Source organism: Falco naumanni, chromosome 4 (genome assembly GCF_017639655.2).
Source record: "Falco naumanni isolate bFalNau1 chromosome 4, bFalNau1.pat, whole genome shotgun sequence".
Lineage (NCBI taxonomy): Eukaryota > Metazoa > Chordata > Aves > Falconiformes > Falconidae > Falco > Falco naumanni.
Genome location: NC_054057.1, coordinates 52,447,271 through 52,460,556, shown reverse-complemented (window position 1 = coordinate 52,460,556; position 13,286 = coordinate 52,447,271). Strand labels below are relative to the sequence as shown.

Below are 13,286 nucleotides of genomic sequence, written 5' to 3'. Positions count from 1 at the left end.
TAATTACAGGATACAGTCTACTAAAGACATATGATGTACAATATGTTTCCAGGGCTGTAAGTGGTTTCCCCTTCACTGCAGTGATTTTTGGGAAGCTGTCTGTTCTGTTAAGCGCGTCTACAAAGAAATACTCAATGAAAATTGCTCTACGGTGACTACCCCAACCCTTCAAAAGTGTTAATTATGACTGCACACACATCTCCTTTTAGATAACCGAAAACAGTATTTTGGAGCTTGACTTCTCTAACAGATGGCCTCTTTTCCCCCTAACATCACTCTGCGTTCTGCAAAGCCACTTTTGAACTGCACAACCTCCTGAAGCTAATGGGGTTGCACAGGAGTAATTGAGAGCGGTGCTTGGCCCTGGGTATGCAAACTCAGCAAGCTCAAGGCAACTGGATTGATGTGCTCTCCAGTATAAATCCTAGTTGATAGATGCCTCATTTCTCTTCATTAAAATAGCAAACTCACAACACTTCCTCCCTGACGTGGGGCAGAGAGGATGAAGAATGACATTAACGAAGAATAAAAGCAGAAATCTGTCGCTGTATTGTTTAAGCAGCTTCAGCGAAGAAAGAAAACTCAAGCTATCACACACCCTAATGCAAGCCATGTTAAAACACCAAAATAGACCGTGCTGGGAATACGTATTTTCAGTTGTTCCCATGCAAAAAATTCAGGCAAAACCACAGAATTCTTGTTAGGTAACAGAAAATCTTGCTGGCAAAACCAGCTCCTTACAGTATAAAATTCTGACTCTAATGGGATAAACAGACCCCCAGTTACACTGTCATCGATACAATGCTTTTAGAATCAGTTACGTGCGGTGAAATCCCAGACAGTATTATAAAATTATCATTTTTAAACATATGTCTATTGTCCGTAAGAAATACTCAGCTGCCTATGGTGCACAGCAAGACCAGCTAGTCCATAGTATCTGGACATATTGCACATGCAGTGTGGTTACACATTTGTCTCAGATTACTCATCTGAGTACTAAGAGCACAGTCTCTTGCCTCAGGCTAACAAAATAATACAGTCTGAAGAATTCATACTGTGGAAATGCCATGGCTTCTGTTTTCTTATTCGTTGATAACATAGTTGCAGCCCAAGTGCCATCAGTAGGATGATCTGAAACCCTCCATATATCAAGTGCAATACAATCTTTTTTTCAGACTGGAGTTAGGAAAGTAACTTTAAGACTATGTTTTTCTTTTTGAACCTTGCAGACTTTAGGACACTGAAGAGGGATCCTAATCCATGCAGTAGCAAGCATTCAGACAAACCCACTGAAACCATTATACTGGGTCTCCTCTTGCCACCACATGGCAATGATTAAAGACCCCCTCAAACATTTTCTTCTACCAAAGCTTCTGTTTGACTTGCCATTTGAGATGCTTATGTGGAATTTTACTCTTCTATGGTGTGCAATGCATTTTATATATATACATAAAAATATACACACACAAACGTGCAAATTAAGAATCACTGAGACAAAATTTATATATATATATATAAACAGGCTATATTTTGTTGTTTATTACAAAAATAAAGTCAACAGAGGTTTGGGAAGCACAGATTACTCCTTGCATGTGGTCTCCATTGTTGGAATAACTTTACAGACTGTCCCAAGGCTGCTATCTGACTCCATGACTGCATTTTGTACGTTTATTAATTTAATCCAAGCCATGTAAGAATTTTTCAATGTTTTACAAAAAGTAGGGTTTTTCCACACTTGACTAGAATATTTTCTGTCACTTGGTACCTTCATCACTTCCTACTGACTTTACAGGAAAAATATTAGGCAAAAAAATTAAACTTCAAAAATACTTTGAAATTGAGTCACATATATTAAGTGTTAAACAGGTCAATTAAACTCCCAGTATTAAACCCGAGAGTTTTTAATAAAGGAAAAAAAATATTGTATTTCTTGGTTTTAGATATAGGAGCAAAGAAAAAAAATCTCTCCTTCTCCTTTCCTCTGAAGGATCACACATGTCATAAGAAAAGATAGCAATAGTCCAAAATGGCTATTGCTAACCTCAGAATGACCTTGCAGTAAGTGTAATTTCAAATCACTGCTTTTAGCAGTTTTTGGGAAAAGTAGAACAGTGTGGAAACTTTTTAGACAGAAAAAATAAATCTACAGAAAACCAAAAAGCTGTTCAGATGTCTAGATCTCAGTCATTCTCAGAGGGAATGGTTTATCGGACCAGGCAAAAGTATTATAAGTAAAGGTATAAAAATATGTAGTCTATCCCGTAACTGCTCAAAGGATGTCTTCTGGCTAGCATTCCATGTGGCATAGATACAAATTTATTATATTCTAATAGACATCCTGCCACTTGACTCACCCCAACTCTGTGCTAACAATAGCATTTGTACTTAAACAGGATCTTTGTTTTTAAGTTGATCTCTTCCTGCTGTTCATATCCTGCCTCAAGTCATAATCCTCTGCTTTTACAAGCGGTTGCTGTGGAAAGGATTATAGACCTCTGCTAACAAAAAAGAATCAGGATCAAGTGAACTCTAAGAAATTAATATACAATTTTTACGCAAATGATAATGACAGAAGAAGCAATATTACAGCCAACTGGTTCTCGGTAGATTAACCTCCAACTAAAACCAATGTTTTGGACATAAAATACTTAATACGCTACAAAGAAATGCTTTTTAAAAACTAAGTTTAACCCTTTTGTGGTCCTCATGAAAGAAGGTTGAGAAACACAATAAATATACGTTTAAAAAGTAATCTGATCTCAAATATTAACATATTTCTTTCCTGACATATATAGAACCAAAACAACTATTCCCAGAACTGCTGGAACTGTCAACTACCTTAAACAAAGCAACCACGTCACTGCACACTGCCATAAAAAATGTTTAATGTAAACAGGAAGGTCAGATCATAGTTGCAGCAAAAACACTACAGAATTTCTTGATTGGTGCTTTAAATCTCCAAGACAATGGGATTTCCCCTGCCTGTAAACACAAGCTTTTTCTTGAATTTATTTCCAGATTAGTCTTAACAGCTCTTGACAGTTCTTCCTTCCCCCACTACCAGCCAGGCCAGCCCAGCCTGAGGAACCTGCCCCATCCCCACGTGCAGGTCAGCAGTCTCAGGACACCTACAGCTTCTGCTTCTGCAAAGCCACCTCCCTGTTAGCCCAACCATCCCAACCCCCAGCTGGGTTTTTACCCTAGCACTCCAGGGATAACACAGTTAACACCATCACATATAAAAGCTTTGACCATGTGGGGCGTTTTGGGGAGCAACATGGGTTCCTCCAGGACATACAGACCAGGGAGGTCCAGCTCAGAGCAGGAAAATGTCTAAATGGGGGGCTCTGGGTTTGCTTCATCCTTGAGATGGTCAGCCATGTCCCCCTCCTGCAAAAGGTGCTGGGAATAGTGGGGTCTCACCGGGTGGGGTGTTTCATACAAGGGGCTCTCAGGGAAACGCCATCCCCCAGCACTTGCAGGGATGGCATCACTCTACAAGCACACAAAGCCCTAGACGGGTAAGAGCCTCATTAATATGGTATCTGTTACCTGTACACTTCTCTGCATGCTCAGGTAAGCTTTTCCCCGCTCTCCAAAATCTTTGCTCTCAGAAGCATTTAGCAAATCAGCCATCTACCAAACCACAATTAGAATTTAAACTTGACTAAAATGTCAAAGCTGCAAAACTTGACTAAAATGTCAAAGCTGTGAGTGTGACACGAGCTGTACTTCTGCATCGTCTCGGCACGTACACCATTAAAAATATTTTCTAAGAATGAATTCAATTTAATGCTGCGCTTCTATATTTAGCCGAGTGGCTGAGGCTATTTCTGCTGTACTGCGACTCAGTAATGTCTAGCCGTTGTTTGTGTATAGTTTGAGTGCCATTCTTCATTTAAAAACATCATTTACACCTAAAAAAGCAATCATAACGCATACAGTGAAATATGAAGAAATGATCCTTTTGACCCTTCAGGCTATGATCTAATGGATGGGTTGGACATAAACATTTATTTAAAAGGTAATTTGAAGTTTATGACATTATTTCCCATCACATGAGAATTGCTATCATACTGAGGCACTTACTCTGTTTTTTATTTCCCAACATTTATTATCAAACTTATGCGGTGGTCACATGCAGTATATAATGGAAAAGTAATATCGCTGTGTGACAAAAACTGCCATAACCAAGATAAATATTCTGTAAATAATGTCCAGTTAAATGAGTTCAAAGTACAGCACAATGATCATGTGTAGAAAGCTTTTTATTTGAGACATAGTTGATAACCTTAAACAAACCATAAACAGTATTCTCAGAAAACCCCTGGACCTCTTCCAATGAGGTTTTAAAGTGCTCCTGATACTTGGTTGTCCTCACGGAGACAGGGAGATGCACAAACCAACAATTAATTCCTCACATACAACAAATGGATTCTCAAATCCATACAGTCCGCTTGTGAATGAACCATGTTGCAGCACAGATGGAGTTTATCCATGTTTAAAGAAGGACATCAAGGGATGTGTTGTGCCAAAAGGACAACAGCCCTCATGGATGGAGACCCAGCCTTACCACTGTGTTGTGTTAGATGTGTTTCTGCACTTGAAGAGATGAGTAAGAAACTCTCCTCTCAACCAAGGAGGCATCAAGACTGTTCAGAAATGAACCCCACAGATACCTGCCCAGGTCTGGTTTAGGGATGCAACAGCAGAAGCATTAGGCCACCTCTACTGGATGTCCCCAGTCAGTGACAGCAGCAGCATTTGCTGCCACTTGGCTTTGTGATGCACAGCAGCCATCGTCATGGAAGGGCAAGACAGCACACAACAATTCGGAGAAATTTTTATCTTCCATCAAGTTCAACTAATACAGTAGCTATCTGGAAAATCCACCAAGACCACATAGTTTACTCAAATGTTTGGGTTTGGAGAAAAATCTATGTATACGTCCTGGTAAGGACTAAGAGTATAGGCAAGCATGGAACTAAAACCAGCTGGAACTAAGGCTTGAATTGAAATTGAATTAAATTGAAAAATTGAATCTTTTCCCCTGTTCTAGCTGCAAAAATGGGATCTGAAAACCTCAGCGTGGCAAGTTACCGGTGGGAGACCTGATCTGAGCATCCTGCTTAAGAGATGACCAACACGCACCTCAGCTTTCCACTCATTACTCTTTAAAAATGAGCCACTCCACCACTCGGTCAGGATGTTGCTCTTTAATAAAATACACCTACTTCATGTGAATGCACTATGCAGTGTCTTCAGGTAGTCCAAGTCCAGCTACTGACCATGGCCCATGAATAGTTCTCATCTAGCTGACACCAGGTGCATTACAAATGGAGCTGTTTAGTCCAAAGTAAATGAAAACAGTTTTCTATCGAAAATACTGCTCTTCTTCCCCAGTCACATTTCCCTCAGATCTGCTTAACAGGAGCCTGGGATCTGAGGGAAATGCCAACTCTCCAGTTTATTATATAAAAAAAAGAAATATAATTTCATTCTTTTATATTAATGAAAATAATACAGTTTTGTAACTGACCCCAAATTTACATAACTCCAAAAATAAACTCCAGGAAATAGGACTAACATTTCCACACTTTTAAAAATCTTTTGCTTAACAAATTCAAATGGAAATCACCTGAGCTAGTCCAGAAACAAGTGTGGCACAATTATTTTCAGTATTTACAAAATATAAGAGAGAATAAACTCTTCCATGGTATAATTATTAAGAAAATGCAGGCAAAGACAGACAAATAGACAAATAAATTACTGTTTATTAAAAGTGATAGCTGAGTGTTCACCAAGCCCTTTCAACTTGACCTGCCCAACAGTCTATCAGAAACAAATCTGCTTAAGCAGGCATGATCACAATAGCACTGTGTTCACTTTACATGCAAACCAAAATTGTTTTGTAGAAATTTTAAATTAAAAATGCTCACTATTCGAAAGGATTCAAGGCTGTAGTCTGTAACAAAATCTAATGAAAACTAAGACTATATGTAACCTTTTATATGCTAGGTATGAAAGAACAAGAGATCTTTAAAAGTGCTTTTCTTCTCAGCTTTAATACATTTAATTAAATAGTAGCCTCACTTTACATTAAGGTGGCATTATTCACAGGATGAGCTGAGGTCTGCGCGTACAGCATGGATTCAACTGTTCTGCTATGGATGCAGTCATAACACAGTGAGATTTAAAAAATGAAAAAATAAGGTAAGCTCATTTTTTAAGACAAATGAATCTAGGACTACAAACATCATTATTCTCTAACTAAATTTGCTTAGTGTTACTACAGGGTGAAGCTAAAGTCATTTGGCTGCCTTTGTTTTGCTTTTGCATACTTAATACGCTTGCAGGTGTTATAAATTTAACTTTAACTTATTTACTCTGTTTGTAGCTTTGGGGATAATTACAGCTTTATTACCATTTATTTTTGAGTTACTGAAACATACTTTCAAGCTTTAGTTTCATTTTAACATACTTTTTGTCCAGGAGTAAAAGAGCTGTTTACATAGGTGGCACAGCTGTACATCTATTCTCTGTCCTTGCCAGAAAAGGCAACCGCTGAGATCAGTGTGCCTTCAGAAAAGGAGCAAAGGGAAATAATGGAAAAATGTTTGAGAGTAACATTTTGAGAGACACAGCATCAAATGTATCGTTACATATCCATGCTCTGTACAATTCGTATTTATCTAGACTTGTATGTGATAGCCTTTGGGAGAAAAAAAAATTAAAAAAAGAACAAAGCAAGATGTATTTATTTGATTGTCAATACAGCCTTAGTCTGTCCAGTTCAGTTTATCGTCTGCCCTCTCGCACTGCAGTACCCTCTGTACATCTGGATACAACTCGGAGTCTTGGTGTTGGGGTTTTGCTTTGTTTGGTTTTTAAATGACCTAAAAGGCAAGGCTGCAGTTTCTCTTTGAGAGCATTGCAGTCAAACACAGGCTTGAGACTAATTTTCCTAAAAAAAATCCGACTTTGATTATGGTCTGTGAAATTAAAAATTTTAATTATTTTTAGCATTGCAAGTGTTTCCTGTAATTACAATTCCCCTTTCTTCATGTACACAAAGAAAGCAGAGGTCATGCAGGAGGGGAAAGGCAAACAAAACATGGGCATCTTTACATGGAAAATGACTCTTCCTTTATTTCTATTTATTTGTTTTATTCCCTCTCTTTAAATTCAAGCATTTGCACAGTCTTATCCTACCAAATCTAAGAAACAAAAAGCCATCATGGTCTTGTACACATCTCCGTAAGTCCAGCAGACGAGAAAATTTCTGGCTTGCACAGGACTGACTATGCAATACAGCTTAAGGAAATATTTTAACTTTAATTCTTTCAGTAACCTCTGATCAATGAGGTAGACATCTAAATAGCCCAGAAGCTCCTGAAGGAGGGAGAAGTCCTTTATGTGGCTCATGTCACCAAGGAAGATGTGACACCATAGGTCTAATGATATTTACCTGAAATAATGGTACTGTGCTTTCCCCGCTATCCATGCCAGCAAAGCACAGGCATTTTTGGGGATAATACCGCTTTCCAGAGGGTCAGTGACATTTGAAGACCATGTTTAGGTTACTCTACTGAGGAATTTTTTCCCATACAAAAATATAAAGACCACTCTATCTGGAACTGTGTATGAGTTTATAAAACAGTTGATATTCTTGATTTCTAAAAGCAAGAGTTTTATGAAACAATGCCTGCCTTAACGTGACTGGAGGGCACTGGACTTCACAGATAGAAGATGCATGAAGAAAGTTCATGTTTCTTTAAACAGATTTGAACTGGTATTTTCCCTGCATAATGACATCATGGTCATAACGACATCATGGTGTTTCTCTCAGGATTTAAAGAGACTATCTGGATGCCTCCAAGGAAACCAGGGACTATTTCTAACAGGAAAGATCTGCAAGCCATAAACCTGAAGTCAGCTGAGATTTACTTGTGTAAAAACACCCATTTTTTTCTCAGGGTGTCCCTGACAGTGTCTGAGCATTACTGGTCTTGCAAATCAGACAACTAATTCTGGAGCAGCGAGATATGAGACTGATCTACCTGCCACACACACACATACTCCCCCTCCAAAAAAAAAAAGAAAAGAAAAGAAAAAGAAAAAAAGAATATATTTTTTTGGTGGTTTCAACCAGTGCTGGTTTCCAAATTGCATTGCATGTAGCGTATATAGTACGTATGAAGATGGGAGAGGAAAGATTTCTTAAGGAGTAACTAGACAGAGAAAAACAAGGCGTAAAAAAAACTTCACCTTTTCCATACTTTGTCCATCTTAACTAACTCAAATAGATGCTCATGAGGGCACAGCTGCTTCTTAATATGAATTTGCACAGTAAATTCACCGCTAGCACAGTGAGAGCCATACAGCACAGTATGCGTTACAAATAAACCGTAGTAACGATTGAATTAACCTGAAAGGCCATATGCAGAACCATGTGCAAATTCATCATGTATTTTGACTTTGGCTAACCCACCCAAAGCCTGACCAGCTTCCAGCAGATGCCAGGGCTTTAAAAGATAACTGCCACAAATGTTTCCTTTTCCACTCCCAGTGTTTATAGTTGCCTGGGGCCCAAAGCAGGCAAAAAATGCAGTCCCAAGCCAGCTGTAGTTTCTCAGGAAAGCTATACATTAAGGCTGTGTAGTCCACTATTTTATTGCCCTGCAGGATTAAAAATGGGAGATCATTTCTGCTAGAAATAAGAATCCCCAGCTGCCAGCAGAATTCAGCATGCACTTCCAGCCTGAAAAGAAACAAACATATAGCTACAAGTTTATGTCTAAAAATGTTATTTTACCCCATTGCAAAGATTATTATCGCTTCTCCTTAAGTCCATGTAACTACGTTCATGGTAAGAGAGGTACTAAAACCAGTCAGAGAAATACGAAAATAAGTCCTAAAAACCTCAAATACTTTTTTTCATAGAAGATGACCATACGTGTAAGAGGTGATGCTGGGATAAGGAACTATTTATCAACGATGGCCATCAGCGACGTATTTTTTTTCAGAACATCATCTATCATGACATTTGAAACTGCCAATCATTACCCTCTCCTGATTTGAAAACTAAAGTCATTGCTTTCCACCCGTTCCCCACTGAAAATAAAAATGAAATCACTCTAACTCTACTAGGACGAACAAACACAAACTTTGTGAACAAGGAAACTGTAAAAAAAAGAATCTATAAAGCACAAAGTTGCCACTAAGTCAGAGCAGGTTATTGCAAGCCACCTCTTTAGTAATACAAGGAAACTATACTAAACTATGGAAAAAATAGTATCTCTGAGTTCCATCGTGTCTCTGAGAACAGACATTCTTTCTATCACACACCACAAAAGTCTGCAAGGATTAAAAATGTTGGTCAGTATTTCTACACATTCACTTTATTAGTGTTACACAAGATACTGGCAAAACTAAGAGGGGCCACCAGTACTGATGGTCAGAGATAGAAGGAGACTTTGTATTTTGGAGAAAACAGCAACACCAGCAAAAACACCCATTTCTCTTGGGCCATCCCTTGTCTCTCCGTACAACCGTACTCTCAACCAAGATTGCGGTCCTGCCCTGGCACTGCTGGCCCAGAGCGGAGCTGCAGACCTCCCTGCTATCCCTGACCTGCCCCACAGCATCGCTTCCAATCCATCCTGCAGCAGGATAATGTGTGTGTTTTCTTTCAAAGAAAAGAACTTCCTTGGCCATTACTGAAGCTCCTGGGTTTCCCTCTGCCAACTCACGCAAGCACAGGGTCACTTTGGACCCCTCCACTAGTTTGTCTGCAAGAAGCCCCATGGAACACCACAGGAGAACACAAGGAAGGTAGGCATATTCCCAAAACGGTCACATCTTAATTTTGGACTATTTTAAGAATTAGGGCATGAAGTTACAGACATCTTCTAAAACATTATCAGCTGTTTTATTACCTGGGAGATTTTTTCTCACCTGCTTCTTTGGGTTTTGAGATTCCTGCTAACAACATGCTGCAGAAACAGTGCTGTGTGTTGCAGTTGTATTATGCAGACAGATTTTCCTCTATTAGTCCTTAATGGTATATATTTAACTGAATGTCTTTACCCTGGTACTAGGCAGAAGACAGAGTAAGAGTTTCACTCTTTCTTCAGTTCTTCACTTTATATACTTCTTTTCTACACTGCCACTTGTTACTGTTTTAGAAGAAATAACCTGTCTTTTCAATCTCTCTCATATGAGTTTTCATGCCCTTAATTATTCTTGTCACCTTTTCCTCACTCCCTCCACTTTGGCATTGTTCCTTCAGCAATGGCGGGACCAGCACTCACAGAAACCTCAAGCATTGATTTATACTTAATTAACTTCTAAAGCCCTCAAACAAGCAAATAAAATTATTAGTCAACAATGCCTGGAGAGCCACTGGGTTAACCCAGACCTTCAAAAAGAAGCTGAAGTTCGGACCAGCTTGCTAGGCAACCCTTCTGTATGCTTTAACTTCATATCCAAGTGCTTTCCGGTGTGGTTAATTAGGAATTGCAGCTCTTTATTTCACTCTTGTGGGTGACAGTATATGGAATGTACATGCTTACATTCCCATTTTACTGTACATATTATTTTCCCAGAGTACAGAAGGAGATGCTATATGACATAATTTCACTATACAACACAAATTTACATATGCAAATTGTTCTTGCTCCCAAAACTAAATTCAGCTCCATCACATTTCTCCTCCTATCCTTACGTGGACAGCCAGCCACTGGCAGCTTTCGCTGCGGTCCACTGCAGTGAAATCTCTTCCAGCAAATCACTCCACACAAGACATTTTTCTTTCCCACGAAGCCAGGATGAACTCCAGTTGAGAAGTTGGAAAAAGGTAAAATCCAAGTTTCTTTCCTCCAAGCTGTCAGAAAAGCAGCAGCGTACTGAATTTTTTCTTTTCATCTTTCCCTCGTTCTTCTGTTAGTAGTTAGTGGGAAAGATCAATACTTCTCTGACATGAATATTCCCCTCCATACAGTTTTGGAGATTAGGGGGATGTTCAGACCAGCAGTACAGGACAATGGGTAGGGCTTGTCGCTATGGCTCTATTGCAACCCACCTCAAACCACATACCACTGCTGTTGTCAGACAGCACAACCAAGGCAAAGCCTTTGCACCTGTGTGAAATGCATGTACCTCCAATTAGGTAGCCTTCCAGGAGGGGAAAGGGAGTGATTTTAATCAGCCAAGGTATGCATGTAAACCCAATACCAAAAGCGAGTTTTATCACACAATGATTAGCTGTTCCCACTTTGGAGGGCAAGATCAGCCACTTTGGAGATCTCTGAGATGCTGCCAGAACCTGGTTCTGCAAAGCAGCAGCAGCCCTATGTAGATGGAAAAAGAAGGAATCACCAAGAAGCCTGCAACTATGTTAGCTAGACAGGAAAACAGAAAAAGAAAAACTGTAGCGAAAATTAATAGGATTTACCAGAAATATTGAAAATTTAACAAACCATTTCCCTGATCAAAATTTGTGCTTGTTCAGAATGTGGTCATCCCCAGCAAACATCAATAAAATGTCACTCATTTGTCTTTGACAAAAAAGTGTAGAAACTGGTCAGCAAAGCTTAGAGAAAACCCCATGCACTTTCTCCTTTGGATAAGCCACCTACACTAAATTTGATTTTCTCCAGTTCAAAAGGTATTCTCTCCCACCCTCCTCACCAAATTAATTCTGGTTCTTAGAATGATTTAACTTCTAGGAGCATCCTTTTACAGTCTACCTTCTTCAGTCTTGGTTTGGTTGTTTGGTAAGAATACGAGTGATGAAAACTGGATCTGCATGCTGAAAGCTGAGAGCCTGGACTGGAATATGACGAGCTGCAGGAATGCCCCAGCTGAGTTACACTGCAGGGACACACACTGGTGCTGTGAGAGCTCAGAACCCGTGATAGCAAAAATCTCAGTACAAAGAAGTCTGGTGAGTTGTCTCAGTCCTTTACCATACCTTGCTGGTGGCATTGAATCACTCCACTTTTCTTTTACAGTTTTTTAAACTGCTAGAAAGCATTTAAATCTCTGTTGTGCACATAAATACATAAAAAGCAAAACATCTTGGATAGGAGGTCCTCATCACTGGAGCTGGAGCTTTGTCCTTGGTTGAGAGGAAAGAAATGAGGCCTCTTGTCCAGCCAACACAAAACACATCCTCAATGTTTAACTCTTCGTAGCTCTGCTCAGAGGTCATCCATGGGTCCCCCTGCCCTCGCATGTCACACACGCTCCCAAGGCCACTCGAGACAGCACCTCTCACTCCGGCCTTTGAGGAGACTGGAGTGGTTGAGCAGCATGACCCCAGGAGAGCTCCAATCTGCTCTACCCAAACTTATTTCTTCTACAGTTTATACCACAGTAAAACAAAATGAGCAAACACCTCACAGTCCACTCAGAATATTCCACTTGGTGACATTCCTGCAAGAGCTGCAGAACAGGGCTACAGGCAGAGGAAAGCTGACGAATTGAAACCTACTTTTATTCACCTGTCCCACCAAACCACCAAGTCCGTATGGGTTTACCCAGGTGAAACCTTGGGTGGCTGTGGTCAGCCTCAGATCCTTCACTGAGGCTAAGCACACACACACGGTGCAGGAAGGACCAAGACATTTGCAGCTGAGCTCTCGCTGGTGTTGGGCACAACACGGAGCTGCTCGGCCAGCACGCCACCAGGCACAGCATCTGCCTGCCCGCACCGAGAAGGGGAATGGAAGCGATGCTGCATCCCCCACTCTTCCTCCCTTTCACTGCATGAGACCGGTGTGCAGGATGAACAGATGTACCCAGAAGAAAGTTGTAAGAACAGCGCTTTTAATGTACCTTACAGACTTCAGAGAATAAACTGCGACCTGTTCCTGCTCGCAGGCAATGTGGTCCTACAAGAACTAACAAACATTACCTACAACAGTTCTTCACATACACAAAATTAACTTCTACTCTCTCCCAGGGAATGTGACCCTGGTACAAGATTCATTCTGCAAATGAAAAAACCTTCCCAGTTAAAAACTTTAAAATATATTTTTTTTTCTAGTGCAGCACTCTGAAGGAATATGAAAGGCTCAGCAAGTCAGATTGCAGTGTTAGCTGCTGAGTGTTCAGTGAATATACAATAGAAGAATGTGTCAAATCTAAAACATGGTAACAGAGCTGCTCCAAAAGAAAAAGGAAAACCTTAAAACAGAAAAAAAGGCAGAAATGTGTAGGAAAGACAGGCCTGATTATCCTCTACATTACATCAGGAAAAAAAAAATGCCACTGAAGACTGT

General features: G+C 39.9%; 1 protein-coding gene across 1 annotated transcript in view; it reads right to left on the bottom strand.

The window, feature by feature from the left end:
* PTPRN2 (protein tyrosine phosphatase receptor type N2) overlaps positions 1 to 13,286 on the bottom strand; it is a 665,321-nt gene that overhangs the window by 87,064 nt on the left and 564,971 nt on the right. The window lies entirely within an intron of this gene.